Below are 13,855 nucleotides of genomic sequence, written 5' to 3' on the forward strand. Positions count from 1 at the left end.
TTAAAAGAAGAATGTAAGGAATATTATGTTTTTCGTGACGAATCAGGCAAAAACAACCAATCTCAGAATATTTTAAAAATATTTTAATTGGACAATTTTAAATTTTCAACTTTAAAAACTTCAAAAACTGTTTCTTTCTTATGAACAAATGTATGAACATTTTTCCTGGTTTCATGTAACAAATAATTACATTTAGATAGTTTGTCGTTTCTCTTGAAAATTTCAAATATTTTACATTGGTTGTTTCTGCCAGAAACCCTTCAATTTTTGACATATACAGAAGGTAAATACCCCATTCATCTTAAAGTGGTTGTTATCGTCAACAAGCATGACGATGTCCAGAAGAAACACGTTAGAATAATTCAACTTCACCTTCAATAATGAGTCTCAATCAAATTATCTCTCTCTCTCTCTTTAATCTTCACCGTTTCGCAAATAACACTAACTGTACCCAACTAAAGCAGTCCTTTACATCTATCTTTCTGGAGGAGTACGCAAGAGGCTGAGGTCAGGCATTCTTGTGTCTAACAATCAGAAATATGTATATTTCGAAGAAAATTGTTTCTCTGCTTTAGATTTATATTCTTTAGATCCATGTAATCTAAAATAACAGAAGGGCTTAATGATTTACTTTCTTACTTATTATATAACATATGTTTTAATCTTACTGGATTTGGTATCTGTATTTTGATTTTTTAAAGTTTCATGTTTAGTTTAATATTATAAAAATGTAGTTAGTGTGTTCATAAACCTGTATTGTATTATAAGAAGACGTTACATAAAGGGGCTTTTCAGCCTCAGTGGCACGTAAATCATGATCAATAAATTCAATTCAATTCAATTCAATTCAATTCAATTCAATTCAATTCAATTCAATTCAATTCAATTCAATTCAATTCTCTCTCATAACCGAAGGCATATCAGCCACAGCGGATTGTATTATCGTATGGAGAAATATCATCCAAAATATGATGCTTCAAATGAACAATATTGAATGAAACAGTACGTCAATACGTTAACCAAGTCACTTGACGCCTCTCTCATCACTAGAGCTAAGATTATATGTAATATAAAAATGAGAAATATATACATAAATATGTAGCTAAAATTGGCAAAATATGTGGTTAGATAGGTAATAAATGAAAAATATGTAACTTAATATCTAAGCTATATTTGATGTATTCTTGTACACAGGAAAGGAAACAAAACCAAAAAAAGTTAAAAGTGCATGTGTTATTCGACCTCTAATTTTCATTTGGAGGTGAAATTAATAACGAAATAATTTTTCCAAATGTTCTGCGGTCATTGAATGCCTTCTGTTTGTTAGGATGTTCTTATAGAGAAAGACCTTTCAACATCACACGAAATCACTGGCGCATATTTCAAATGAGGAATGATACTGAAAGGTAAGTTTTTATTCTCAGGGAGCTGCACAAACTCACCGTTAAGTGTATATCACATACATTTGAAAAGAAATGTATCCTGGTTTTTTTTTTTCAACACATCATTGAATTTTACTGGAACATACTCACCGATTGCTCCCAGCACAACACTCAATTTACTGACTGCATTTTCTACTATGGACATAGATCCAAGGACGGGCAGTCCAGAAGTTTCCAGCTTTGTAATGGTGTTCGTAATCCAACTAAAATGGCTTGTGGTTTATGCAATCGATGGAGCCACCTTTGAATCTCGAAAGGAACTCATACACTCACGCACAGACGCTGCACTTCCAGGAGGAAATGTTTCCACCACTGACTTCACTGCTTCAAAATGTTCATTAAAGAAGTTTACAACTTCTATCCACGTTCCCCATCTGGTGATCACAGGCTATGGAGGTAAAGGCACATCTGTTAACAATTTCTTGTAGCACTGCATGCGATAGGAAGATTTGCGGAAAACTTTTCTTGTTGTTGATACTAAATCATTCACTTCAGGAAATTTTTCTGTTATGGTCTCAGCTACTCGATATAATCCATGTGCCAAAGATGTGAAGTGGACCATATCGGGGTAAAACTAAGAAAACGCAACCGCAGCTTTTAGTATTTAGAATGCAGCATCTGTGTAGAACACCAACACTTTTTCTTCGTTAATTCCTAGCTCTTTAAGTCCTTTGTTAATGAACCCCACCACTGTAGCATGATTTATCTGTTCTAGTGGTTTGCAGTACATTAAATAAGATTTGCACGGAGCCTCTGGATCCAATTTACTTGCTGGAAGATTTGCAATGATACGACCCAAGACATCGGTGGACTCGTCAACGGCAATTAATACGTATGAATTGCTATGTTCAGCTCTAACCGTTTCCATCGTGTATATATAGCAGGAGTTCAAATAGTTTCTCGGGAGTGTTGATTCATCCGAAATATTGAAGTTGCAATATTTGCGTGGGAATCCCTGAAACTTCGGCACTAAAAGTTCATACCATGGTATATTTGCAGCAACCAATGCCATGCACAAATCTTTATTAAACTCACTGGTAGAGGTAGAAGAAGAAGAAGAATAAGAAGGTTCCAGTGCCCCTTGTGTAAGAGGAACTTGTTTATTCAAAGGAGCGCGTTTTTTTATTTCTCACATGAAGATCACTATTTAGATGTTCTAATTGTGACTTCATGGAGCACCCAATACGTTTGTCACACACTCGGCATAGCACAATTTTACCGTCACTTGCAAAGGCTTCGGCAATCGAAATCCAATCTTTTAACTTTGACGGTAGTTCGGATGCGACTGGTGTCATAGCGATTCACTAACTTTGACTCAAATTTGGTTCGAGCAAGTATTTTCTTTCACGGATTGTTTTTGCCAAGCGGTCATCCCAGTCGCAGGGTGACTATAACTTTGTGTCTTTCTGCGTAGTACAGCGATATATCATTGACCCTCCCTTCACACTGTACCGTACTTCTTAAGGGATGTCCAAAACATCAACATGGGTAAGGGATGCGATTCTTTGACAGAATACTTCACTTTACATCATGAAATTATTTTTAGGTGTTAGAGACGTACAGTACAGGGTTTTTAAACTATTTTCAAGTGTTTAATTTAAAAAACTTAAATCGATGTAAAATTAGTGAAAAATAATTATTTTATTTCAAATGCGCACTATACTTCAAAATATTAAAAATATGTAATATTTATCAAAATATTTATTATGCATCGAAATATGTTAAAATATGTAACTTTAAACTGCTGGAATAATGGTCCTTTTAGTGTGATTCGCCGACATTTTAGCTTCTCTTGTAGCTACATCTTATGGAAACAGAATATGTGATTACACATAATTCGGGCTCTACTCATTACCTAAAACTAAACAAACAACAATAACAAATGTCATGAGCACGTCAAGATGACTGTTACCTAATGACATGAGCAGAAGATTTTGAAGTGTTTTATGATCAGCATGATGATTTCCTTAGCTGAGTTGTTGGATTTTCATGACCAGAAACACGTTCTTAATTGGCGTCACGAGGCTGAATCAACCTCGTTCTAGCCTTGGCTCCCGTCATAATCATCCAGAAACAAGAACACTACCCACACACACAGGGCAAACACCTAAGATAATCACCACCATCTAAGGCATAACGAGTATTCGTTGACCCTTCGGGTTCCTGAACCTTAGTTACAAAAAGTAATGTTGGATATGTTGAGTTAACGATAGAAATCTTCTCCTCTGCCTATCGTGTTTCACGTTCCAAATAATAATAATAATAATAATAATAATAATAACAATAATAATAATAATAATAGAATCATACATGAGATTATCTTGAAATATTAGAAATAAGAATTATTAGATAATTCCTGTGTGCGATTAAAAGCACATAATTGTGGAAATTAAATATAAAGAAATGTATCAGAACACGGAAAACATAACGAGAACAATAAAAAAGGAGACTAATTTTTGACGATATCCTTAAGATGGATGAAATTAGATGAATACGGAGGCTCCAATAATAATAATAATAATAATAATAATAATAATAATAATAATAATAATAATAATAATAACAACAATAAACCCAGAAAGACTGACAAAAATGTTTGGCCTTTTCGACAAAAATTCCAAAGCACAAATAAGTTGGTTCATAGAATAGAAAACGGATTTAGCAGTAAAGAGGATTACCAAAGCAGAAATTCTAGACAGTCTTATATTTCACAACAGGATTAGCTAGTTCTGAGGTTTTCAGAAAAAAGAAAGCGTGCAACTGTCGGGACGGATGTAAGAAGAAAAGAACACAGTAAAATGGTAGATACTGGAGTAAATAATCCATAAAAGAGACAAAAAACATGAGGAAGTTATTTTACGAGGTACAATGATGGCCGAAATCGGAGAAAGAACAATAATAATTGGCTCAATGCCGTAAAATGGCAGCCAAAGAACATATTGGGGTAACCTCTAAGGCTCAATACCTTATGTAGTTGTAACATTGAGGTTGATCACAATCTATCTCCCAAATACGTTCAACCTATTAGCATGATGTCGTTTTTCAACGATGCACCTACCCCAGGCACTAGTAAAGATACTCGTTTTTCTCGGTCATCGAATTCTGCTGGACTGAGAACGTCATGCGGGAATATATCGCAGCTGCCCAAAACTCTTCGCCCAAAATGTAAGACGTTCATTGGTAGTCTAAACATCAACACACTTCGGAAAACTGGGAAGTTAAAACAATAAACAGACATGTTAGAATACTTTAACATCCAAATTTTAGTACTTCAGGAAACCAGATAAACGGACGAAAATTGTTTTGATTCAGGAAATTATAGCATTTTCAAAGACAATCCGGAAATCTCCCTTTATAAGAAGCCATTACATTTTGTCAATGGATTCGCTGTAAGAAGGAACATTATTAATTCAATACTTAACCTTTCTTCACCTTCTGAAATAATTTTAACGTTATCCCTTAAATCCATTAAATGGGCATGCTCCCACTAATAACTAGAATCGAAAAGATCCACAAATTATGGAAGACTTCTGGGAATTGATAGAAGAAACTACAGCCAAAATTCCAAAACATCGTATAAAAATTCTTTTGGGAGATTTTAATGCCCAAATTGGTAGAGAAAAGAAATTCAGGACCATTGCAGGACTATACCCAGCGCACAATAGGACTAGTAAAAATGGAGAAAGATTAATTGACTTCTGAAGAAAACATTATCTCAAATTAATGTCAACACATTCCCGGGCCCTTGTACACAAGAAAAAAACCTGGAGATCCCCAAATTTTCACTTTGGAGAATTTCAAATAGATCGTGTGGCTATTTCCAAGAACAATCAAAAATAAATTATGATTTTTTTTTGCTAGGGGCTTTACGTCGCACCGACACAGATAGGTCTTATGGCGACGGTGGGATAGGAAAGGCCTAGGAGTTGGAAGGAAGCGGCCGTGGCCTTAATTAAGGTACAACCCCAGCATTTGCCTGGTGTGAAAATGGGAAACCACGGAAAACCATCTTCAGGGCTGCCTATAGTGGGATTCGAACCTACTATCTCCCGGATGCAAGCTCACAGCCACGCGCCTCTACGCGCACGGCCAACTCGCCCGGTAAATTATGAATGTTAAAGTTTAAAATGAATCATTGACTCTGACCACTATCTGTCCTTAATGAAGGTAAAATTTCAACCAAACAGGTCCAAATTAAGAGTAACAAATACCCTTGCGCGTCGATCCTGAATTTCTTAAACAGAACACCAATACATTCATTGAAAGTATTCCTACTCACAATCCTTAGAGTTAGGTAGAACTCAAAGACATACTTTTGAAGGCTTCTCAAAATTTTGGCAAACCACCCACGAAACGCAAACATAGGTGGTGGAATAAAACCTGCTACAAGGCCATAGACTTTAGAATTAAGGCCTAGCAGAAATGGAATTCTCATAAAGCTGAACTAACCTGGTGGCAATTCACCAAAATACGGAAACAAATATAAAACATAATCAGGTCTGAGAAACGCAAATATGATCACTACAGATTGGCAGAAATTGAAGAGGATTTCACAAAAAAAAAAAATACACATAACTTCTAAAAACCTTTCCAGGAAGGATTATCAAATTATCAGGCACCTGGTCTTTGCTTCATACTCCCCGATCTAACATTAAGAACGAATAATCAAGAAAATTGCAAACTTATATTTCATGGATCTTTTAAACTGTGAATCCCCTGAAGAACAACTCACCTTTGAAACACCCTCATCTAATCAAAATTCAGAACTCCCAACATTGGAAGAAGTCAAAGAGATAATCCATCGTCTCAAAAATAACATAGCCCCAGGAGAATTGCCGAAATGCTGAAGATAGGAGATGAGAACGTAGCCCGAAAAAATATACTCGATTCTCGAAAACATCTGGATCACTGAAGAAATCCCCGAAGATTGGAAATGTGCGCTCATTATATAATTATAGAAGAATTAGCTTGATACCAGTTTCTTACAAATTTTTTCCAAATCCCTGCTCACTAGACTTGAGAAACAGACCATTTAATTGGTGAATACAAGGCAGGTTTCCGAAAAGGAAGATCTTGTACAGAACAAATCCTTAATCTGAAAAGTAGCCCACAAACACGTAAAACTAGATACACTGCCATTACTTTTGTAGATTTCAAAAAGCATATGACTCTATAGAGCGTCAAACACTTTTCAATACTCTGGAAGAATTTCAAGTGGATAAAAAGAAGGGGGCATTAATCGGACAAACATTAACTGGCACTACTTCAAACGTTAAATTCCTAGGCGAAATATCTGAGCATTTTACTATTAACACCGGGGTATTAAGGAGACGGATTATCTCCGTTATTGTTCGGTCTCGTATTTGAGAATGTAATCAGGACCTCATTAGAGAAAATTAAAGGAATAACCTTTGCAGACTACTGAAAGATAGAATTCACTTGCACTGTCTGGCCTTTGCGGATGATATAGCAATCCTTTCCCTGAACAGGCAAGAAGCAATTCTTTCCATTGAAAAATTACATGAAAATGCCATCAAAACGGGATTAAAATATCGTATGAGAAAACTCAATACCTGGAAGGTGCTTCACGATACTTAGATGGACAACCTATTACTATTACTAAATTCGGCAAAAATCTTTCAGGCGAACCAATTCAAATAGTTTGAGAGAAATTATTCAGCCATCTGGTTTAAACCGCGAAGCAAATAAGAAGAGAATTTCCAAATTACAGAAAGCTTAAAGGATCACATGGAACAGGTGCAGTATAAATCAGTATCTCGGAAAACAAAACTTAGACACTATAATACAGTAATAAAACCTGAAGCGTTATATGCTTCAGAAACCTTAATCATTGGTGGCGTGGCTCTAACCAAAGGCATACAGAAACAGGAAAGGAAAATTTTAAGAGATTTTTTGGCCCAATTGGTATAGAGGGAATATGGAGGAAAAAATCATCCCGGGAAATATATTGTCATTCTGAAGAAAATATCGCACATGTTTCGGAAAAGACGATTGAAATTTTATGGACAACTGATCAAATTGAACCATAGCAAGAATTCTCAACTTGGTCCTTTCATCTAAAACCAAGAACAGCTGGCTTCGTGGAATTCAAACAGATCTCCAGGAAATCAACATTTCGGTTGACATTGTACAGGACAGATGTAAATGCAGAACCAAAATCAACAATCATCAGTTTGAATGCAAAACCAACACCAGAGCCACTATAACTTGGGCAGAAGAACGAAGAAAGAAGCTCAGCGAGAGGATGAACAGATTTTGGGAGAAGAAGGCCAATACATCAGCTAAGCTGGTTCAATCGGGCTCCTAAATAGCTCATAACGATGTAAAACAATAATAATACTGGAATCCATTTCTAGCGGGGCATTGTGTTCACAGTGCACTCTGTCGTCTGGTATGGGCTAGAACAAATTGGTTACTTTCATTTATCTAAGTCTCATCCGTGGCTTTGACAGCATGGAAGTGACTGAGCTGTGAGTGATACCAGTAATGCCACTCCTTATGCAGCCAGACCCTCTTATGAATAGTGTTAAAAAGTCATACAGAGCGCCTCTAGTGCATGTATTTCAGTAAGCTTGGCAGATTGATACGTAATCTAGTGCAGTGCAGTGTGGAAAGAAATAGGAAACACATTCCACATTTCCATAATATGCCTCTTCAGCGACGTGTAGGCTATCTATGACAGCCCTTGGAGAATATGTTGGAGACCCAACAAGCTCTCAGGCTGAGGATTTAAACATACAACTTCATATTAATACTAATAATAATAATACAAAAATATAAGGTGTATCTTCCGAAATGGTGCCATATATATGAGATGCGTAGCAATTTCGACATTACACAGCAGTCTATTACACAGAAAACTGATAAATGGATCGAAGAACATTATTGGGCCAACGAATTGGAGAGCAAGTTGAATTTTTAGATGCACATATGATCTATTGGTATATGTAAAAGATGTGTACCACGAAGGACAACAATTTGTACAAAAGTGAAAAATCTATTTTCAGTATACCAACCCCAACGATGCTGCCCTCTTAAATGAGTAATTGAATGACAAGGTATGGCTGGATATATAGTGAACTGTTCCATAGCAACATTGTTGTCATTGTTGAAAATTCATTCATTCATAACTTTCCGCTTTGGTGTATTTAAAAACAGTTGAAACCAAACAAACGAAATAGGGCTTCATTCTACCGCTTATATCACGCTACTTTCTTGGTAATAGTTCAATCAATCAATCAATCAATCAATCAATCAATCAATCAATCAATCAATCAATCAATCAATCAATCAATCAATCAATCAATCAATCAATCAATCAATCAATCAATCAATCAATCAATCAATCAATCAATCAATCAATCAATCAATCAATCAATCAATCAATCAATCAATCAATCAATCAATCAATCAATCAATCAATCAATCAATCAATCAATCAATCACTGATCTGCATTTAGGGCAGTCGCCCAGGTGGTATGTTCCTTATCTGTTGTTTTCCTAGCCTTTTCTTAAATGATTGCAAAGAATTCGGAAATCTATTGAACATCTCTCCTGGTACGTTATTCCAATCACTAACTCCCCTTCCTGTAAACCAATTTTCTTCACAATTTGTCCTCTTGAATACCAACTTTATCTTCATAGTGTGATCTTTCCCACTTTTAAAGACGCCACTCAAACTTATTCGTCTACTAATGCCATTCCACACCATTTCTCTACTGACAGCTCGGAACATACCACTTAGTCAAGCAGCTCATCTTCTTTCTCCCAAATCTTCCCAGCCCAAACTTTGCAACATTTTTGTAACGGTACTCTTTCGTCTGAAATCACCCAGAACGATTCGAGCTGCTTTCCTTTGGAATTTTTTCAGTTCTTGAATCAAGTAATCCTGATGAGGGTCCCATACACTGGAACCATACTCTAGTTGGGGTCTTACCAGAGACTTATATGCCCTCTACGTCTACGAAAAAATCCTCCAACAATATCACGCCCTGGTTAACGGGATCAGGGCAATTGAATTATTATGGGTAAGTAAAGCAATGTCGTTGTGGACAAAATTATTCCTTGAAAAGCCCCGAAAGGAACGCGGACGATGTCGTAAATCTTCTCGGTATCTAGGGATCGAGAAACATCAAGATCCGTCAAACACTTAAAGTCAAATTTTTACGCCGGTATAATACTGTACTTCCTTTTCATTAGATAAATAAAAAATGGAACTGAGACCAAGCAGAAAAATGGCGGAGACATTCACATGATATATTCTGGTTGAATAACTACAGTACGTCTCATGATAGACTCTGCCATCTAGATGCCATTGCTCCGCCTAATATCCGGCGAGGAGCAGTGACTGTGAAGGAGCGGTTTAAGGTGATTTCTGAACGACACCCACTGTATGATGACCAGCCCATTCCACAACGTCTGTAGTCAAAGAAAAGTTTTATGGGTGGAACAGGCGCCACCAATCAACAGAAGATCTCTACAGCAGAGTTGCGGGAAAGCAGTTCGTCACAAAATAAGAAAAGACCATCTGAAAACCTAGTAGCTGGGCACAAGGAGACTTGGCCTGTATGGCTCAGCAGCTTCGCACCGGTATTGCTAGATCAAAGGCTGCTCTAATGAAATTACAGTTTTCAGCCGAATGTGATGGCTGCAAACCCTGTGACAATTGAAGTTGCTCGCCACTGGGTACGGCGTATTTGATTTTCACCATGTTGCAGCACAGTCACCAATTTTAATGAAAAGTGATTTTTACAAATTCTCGAAACGCGAGGATATTCGTCAACTGTGGATAGCCGGATGCCAAACAAATTATACTAGTAATTCTAGCATCTGCACAATATATTGTGCCGTTTCACAGTTCTTTATGCGAGCTGGTGGGAACAAATATGGAGTCCCAGCGATTAAGATGTTAATGTGAATGCATTTAACGTCAATACGGATGGAAATGTAGTTATTTTCATCGGTTGGTTACGGAAAGAACCATGTCTAGAAGGCGCAGGAAAAGAATGACAAATGGACATTATTTAAACCTATTATTAAAAAAAAAATTCTCATCATACATTACACAATCAGACCTTGAAGCAGCAGGAAGCCATCGAACTAGATTGAAAGAATCTACTTATCTGAAACAAACAGCGTAATTTAGAAGAAATATAATTCGCGGCTATACGCATAACATCTATTTATCAAGATCTAATCGCTGCGCGAAATTTAAAATACAATAAAAAGGAGATTACCCAGATTATAATAGAGATACGTCACGAATTGACGCAGAGTATATATAAATTTATCGGATACCGCTCAATAGTAAAAAGCATACGTACTGATCAGCTGACGAGTGCACTTGCACTAACAAAAACATAGAGGAGCGAACTTCATTTTCCAAACAGAACAAATACTTAGCAATTATCCTAGCCGATTTGAAGCTGTCATATTGAACTAAACTGTACCATAACAGAACCTACACAATTTAAGCTTCCCAAGAGATATATTAACTGAAGAATGACTGCAATGAATCACATATTTTGTTGTTGCTCTGTTCCATACATACGAGACTCCATTATGAACCTGTAAAGAAGCAAGGCAACGCTACTTGGACCTTGATGAGGCGATACGATGTTGATCAGCCCAGATGACCAGTAATCAGATGTGAGGAGCTACGGTGAACCCGATCACTCGTGAAGGAACCAGATGACGAGATCTTAATCTCAGAGGACCGGAGATGAGAAGACATCGAAACTACCTTAAGAGGAGCTAAGTCCATTATCTGAGTCGTTTTCGTAAGTAAGAGAACATTACTTTTTTATAATTAAATGTTGATATGTGTACTTCCGTGCGAAGACAGTGCGTAGACAAACATCTAGGTGAGGTTGTAGGAAGTAGGTACTCATCTGTCTGTAACGTCAGATCCATTAGTAGGCGTGGTCACCAAGTGATATTCCGATCGTAATGTTTCCAATGATATGTGAGAGTAAATGATTAGTGTTATTATTATTATCAGTGAAGAGTAAAGTGTGAAGTTGGTATCAATACGAGTGTTTACTAATATAATTAAGGTCACATGGTACGGGATCGTATATAGGAAGTGTTTATGAAGGGATAAGGCATTGTACTGCTCAGAGTTATAATGTTACATTTGACACTATGACGGTAGGAAGTAAGGTGATATTTTAACAATGTCGTCGCACATCTTGCGTGCAGTTTAATGAATTGATATATATATATATATATATATATTGTACCCGTAAAAATGTGTTCATATCTTTAAGGCGCTTGATGTTAAATGAACGAGCATGATTCTTAACCTAGGGAGTGGCTTTATCATTGGAGCTGGTACAGAGAGAGGTATAGTTATCAATTTGAGAGATTATTTTGATAAATTGAGTTTATTGATCATCAAAAGCAAGTTCATATCACCTTCGTACAGCAGCGTGGAAGTGTCGTGGCTGGTTGGTACCTCCAAGTCCTGGGATGGTGCTGGACATCGACTGGGCAGGGACCACACCTGTTCGGATGAGGAGTTCTGGAATGTCTGGAGGTTCTGGAAATGTCTCGACGTTCTGGAAGTCTCGACGTTCTGGAATGTCTCGAAGATTGGCACACGTTCCTGGGTTCGATTCGAGACGTAGTTCACACTTGAATTTCCTGCACGGCACTCCACACATTCAGGGCACTGTCTTAACAGATATGACCCTTTAATTATGGTTACTGCACTCTAGATATTAAATCAAAACGTTCTGGAATAATCACTCGAAGAACAAGTACTGGTAGAAATGCAAGTTCATAATGCAAGCTCACTGTAAGTCAGAATGTTCTAGAGGATTACTGTCAGTGCAATCCTAAACGCATAGTTCTGAAGATTTAAAACATATTGGCAATGGACTGAATAAGTAGCACTCGGAAACTGTCCTGTTGCATTAATAGACGAAGTGAATAGCCATTAAAGAAAATAATATTTGAAAGGAAAAGTCTGACTTCATAAATTATGGATCACTCAAAATACTGGAAAGTTCTAGGCTTTCTGGGAACGCGATATGCGTATTCCGAATTGTCACAGTCTTTAAGAATCAAAACATAAGTCCCTGTGCAGCACTTGGAAAGCATTGCATATTTCACAATTAAACGTAATGTTGAATGTCCCCTAAGTTTCATAGTCTTCACAAGGCGTAAATTCAACGAGGCACTTGAGAAAACAAGTCACATCGTTTACACGTAAGTTTATGTTGGTAGGGCACAAGTTCATCCTACACGCTCGGAAAGTTTCAATGTTCCAGAAATTGATTCAAAAATATAAGTTCGAATAAGTTCGAAACGTAAGTTCAATGCGATACACAACACTCGTGAAAATTCAATCGTCGTCGAATAAGTAAGTCCTTATGTGGCACTTCAAAAAAAAAAAGTTCCAATGTGCAGAAATAACAAAGTTCCAATGTGCCAAAATGTTAAAGTCCCAACACGACACTCGAAGAAAATAAAGTTCCGTGGTGTCGAAATGTTAAAGTCCCAACACGACACTCGAAGAAAATAAAGCTCCAACGTGTCGAAATATTAAAGTCCCAACACGACACTCGAAGAAAATAAAGTTCCGATGACAATGTTCCAGTACGTCACCTTAAGAAAATAATAAAGTCTTATCGCGACACTTGGTGAAAATAACTAAGCTCCAATGAGACGCTTCAGAAAAAAACAAAGTTCCAATGTGTCAATAAGACAAAGTTCCAATACGATGCTCTCAAAAATAAAGTCCCATTCAGGCACTTCAAGAATATGATAAAGTCGTGATACAACACTTAGAGAAAATACCGAACTTGGATTTCGCAGACTGTCGACTAGAAGTTCGACACACACAATACTTTTCTTGTCACCCGTGTCACAGAGACGGCGGAGTGACAGACACTGTATTCGTAGGTTGGGTGTTCTTCCTTTTATACACGTTCGCATGGAAGTGTCTAGAACTCGGGTACTATCTACCCTTATAACTTCTATAATACTCGGTGGATTTTCTTGAAATCTTAACAGATGATGTCCATTGTAAGGAATTTTAAGATGGCAGTGTCAAAATAGCGATAAATTAGCTCAAAATGTACTTTTGAGGACGAGCTGGATCATTACCATATATGGTAGCGGATAGCTGGCTTACGGCGGCCACGTCACTCGCTGGGTACGTCACTGCGTTCGGCGGGCTGCCTACCTTCCATCTCGCGCGAAGTTCAACAAACATACTTCGGACTTCTGTCGTAGCGGTGTTCCCGGTACAATATATATATATAATGTAGTGAGAGATTTATTATACGTGAAGTATGAGTGATAATTGACATATTATAGAAATGGTATAAGGGTGATAGTGACTTATGATGGTCATATTTATTTATTTTTCTTCGAGAGAATAGTCA

Source organism: Anabrus simplex, chromosome 1, assembly GCF_040414725.1.
Source record: "Anabrus simplex isolate iqAnaSimp1 chromosome 1, ASM4041472v1, whole genome shotgun sequence".
Taxonomy (NCBI): domain Eukaryota; kingdom Metazoa; phylum Arthropoda; class Insecta; order Orthoptera; family Tettigoniidae; genus Anabrus; species Anabrus simplex.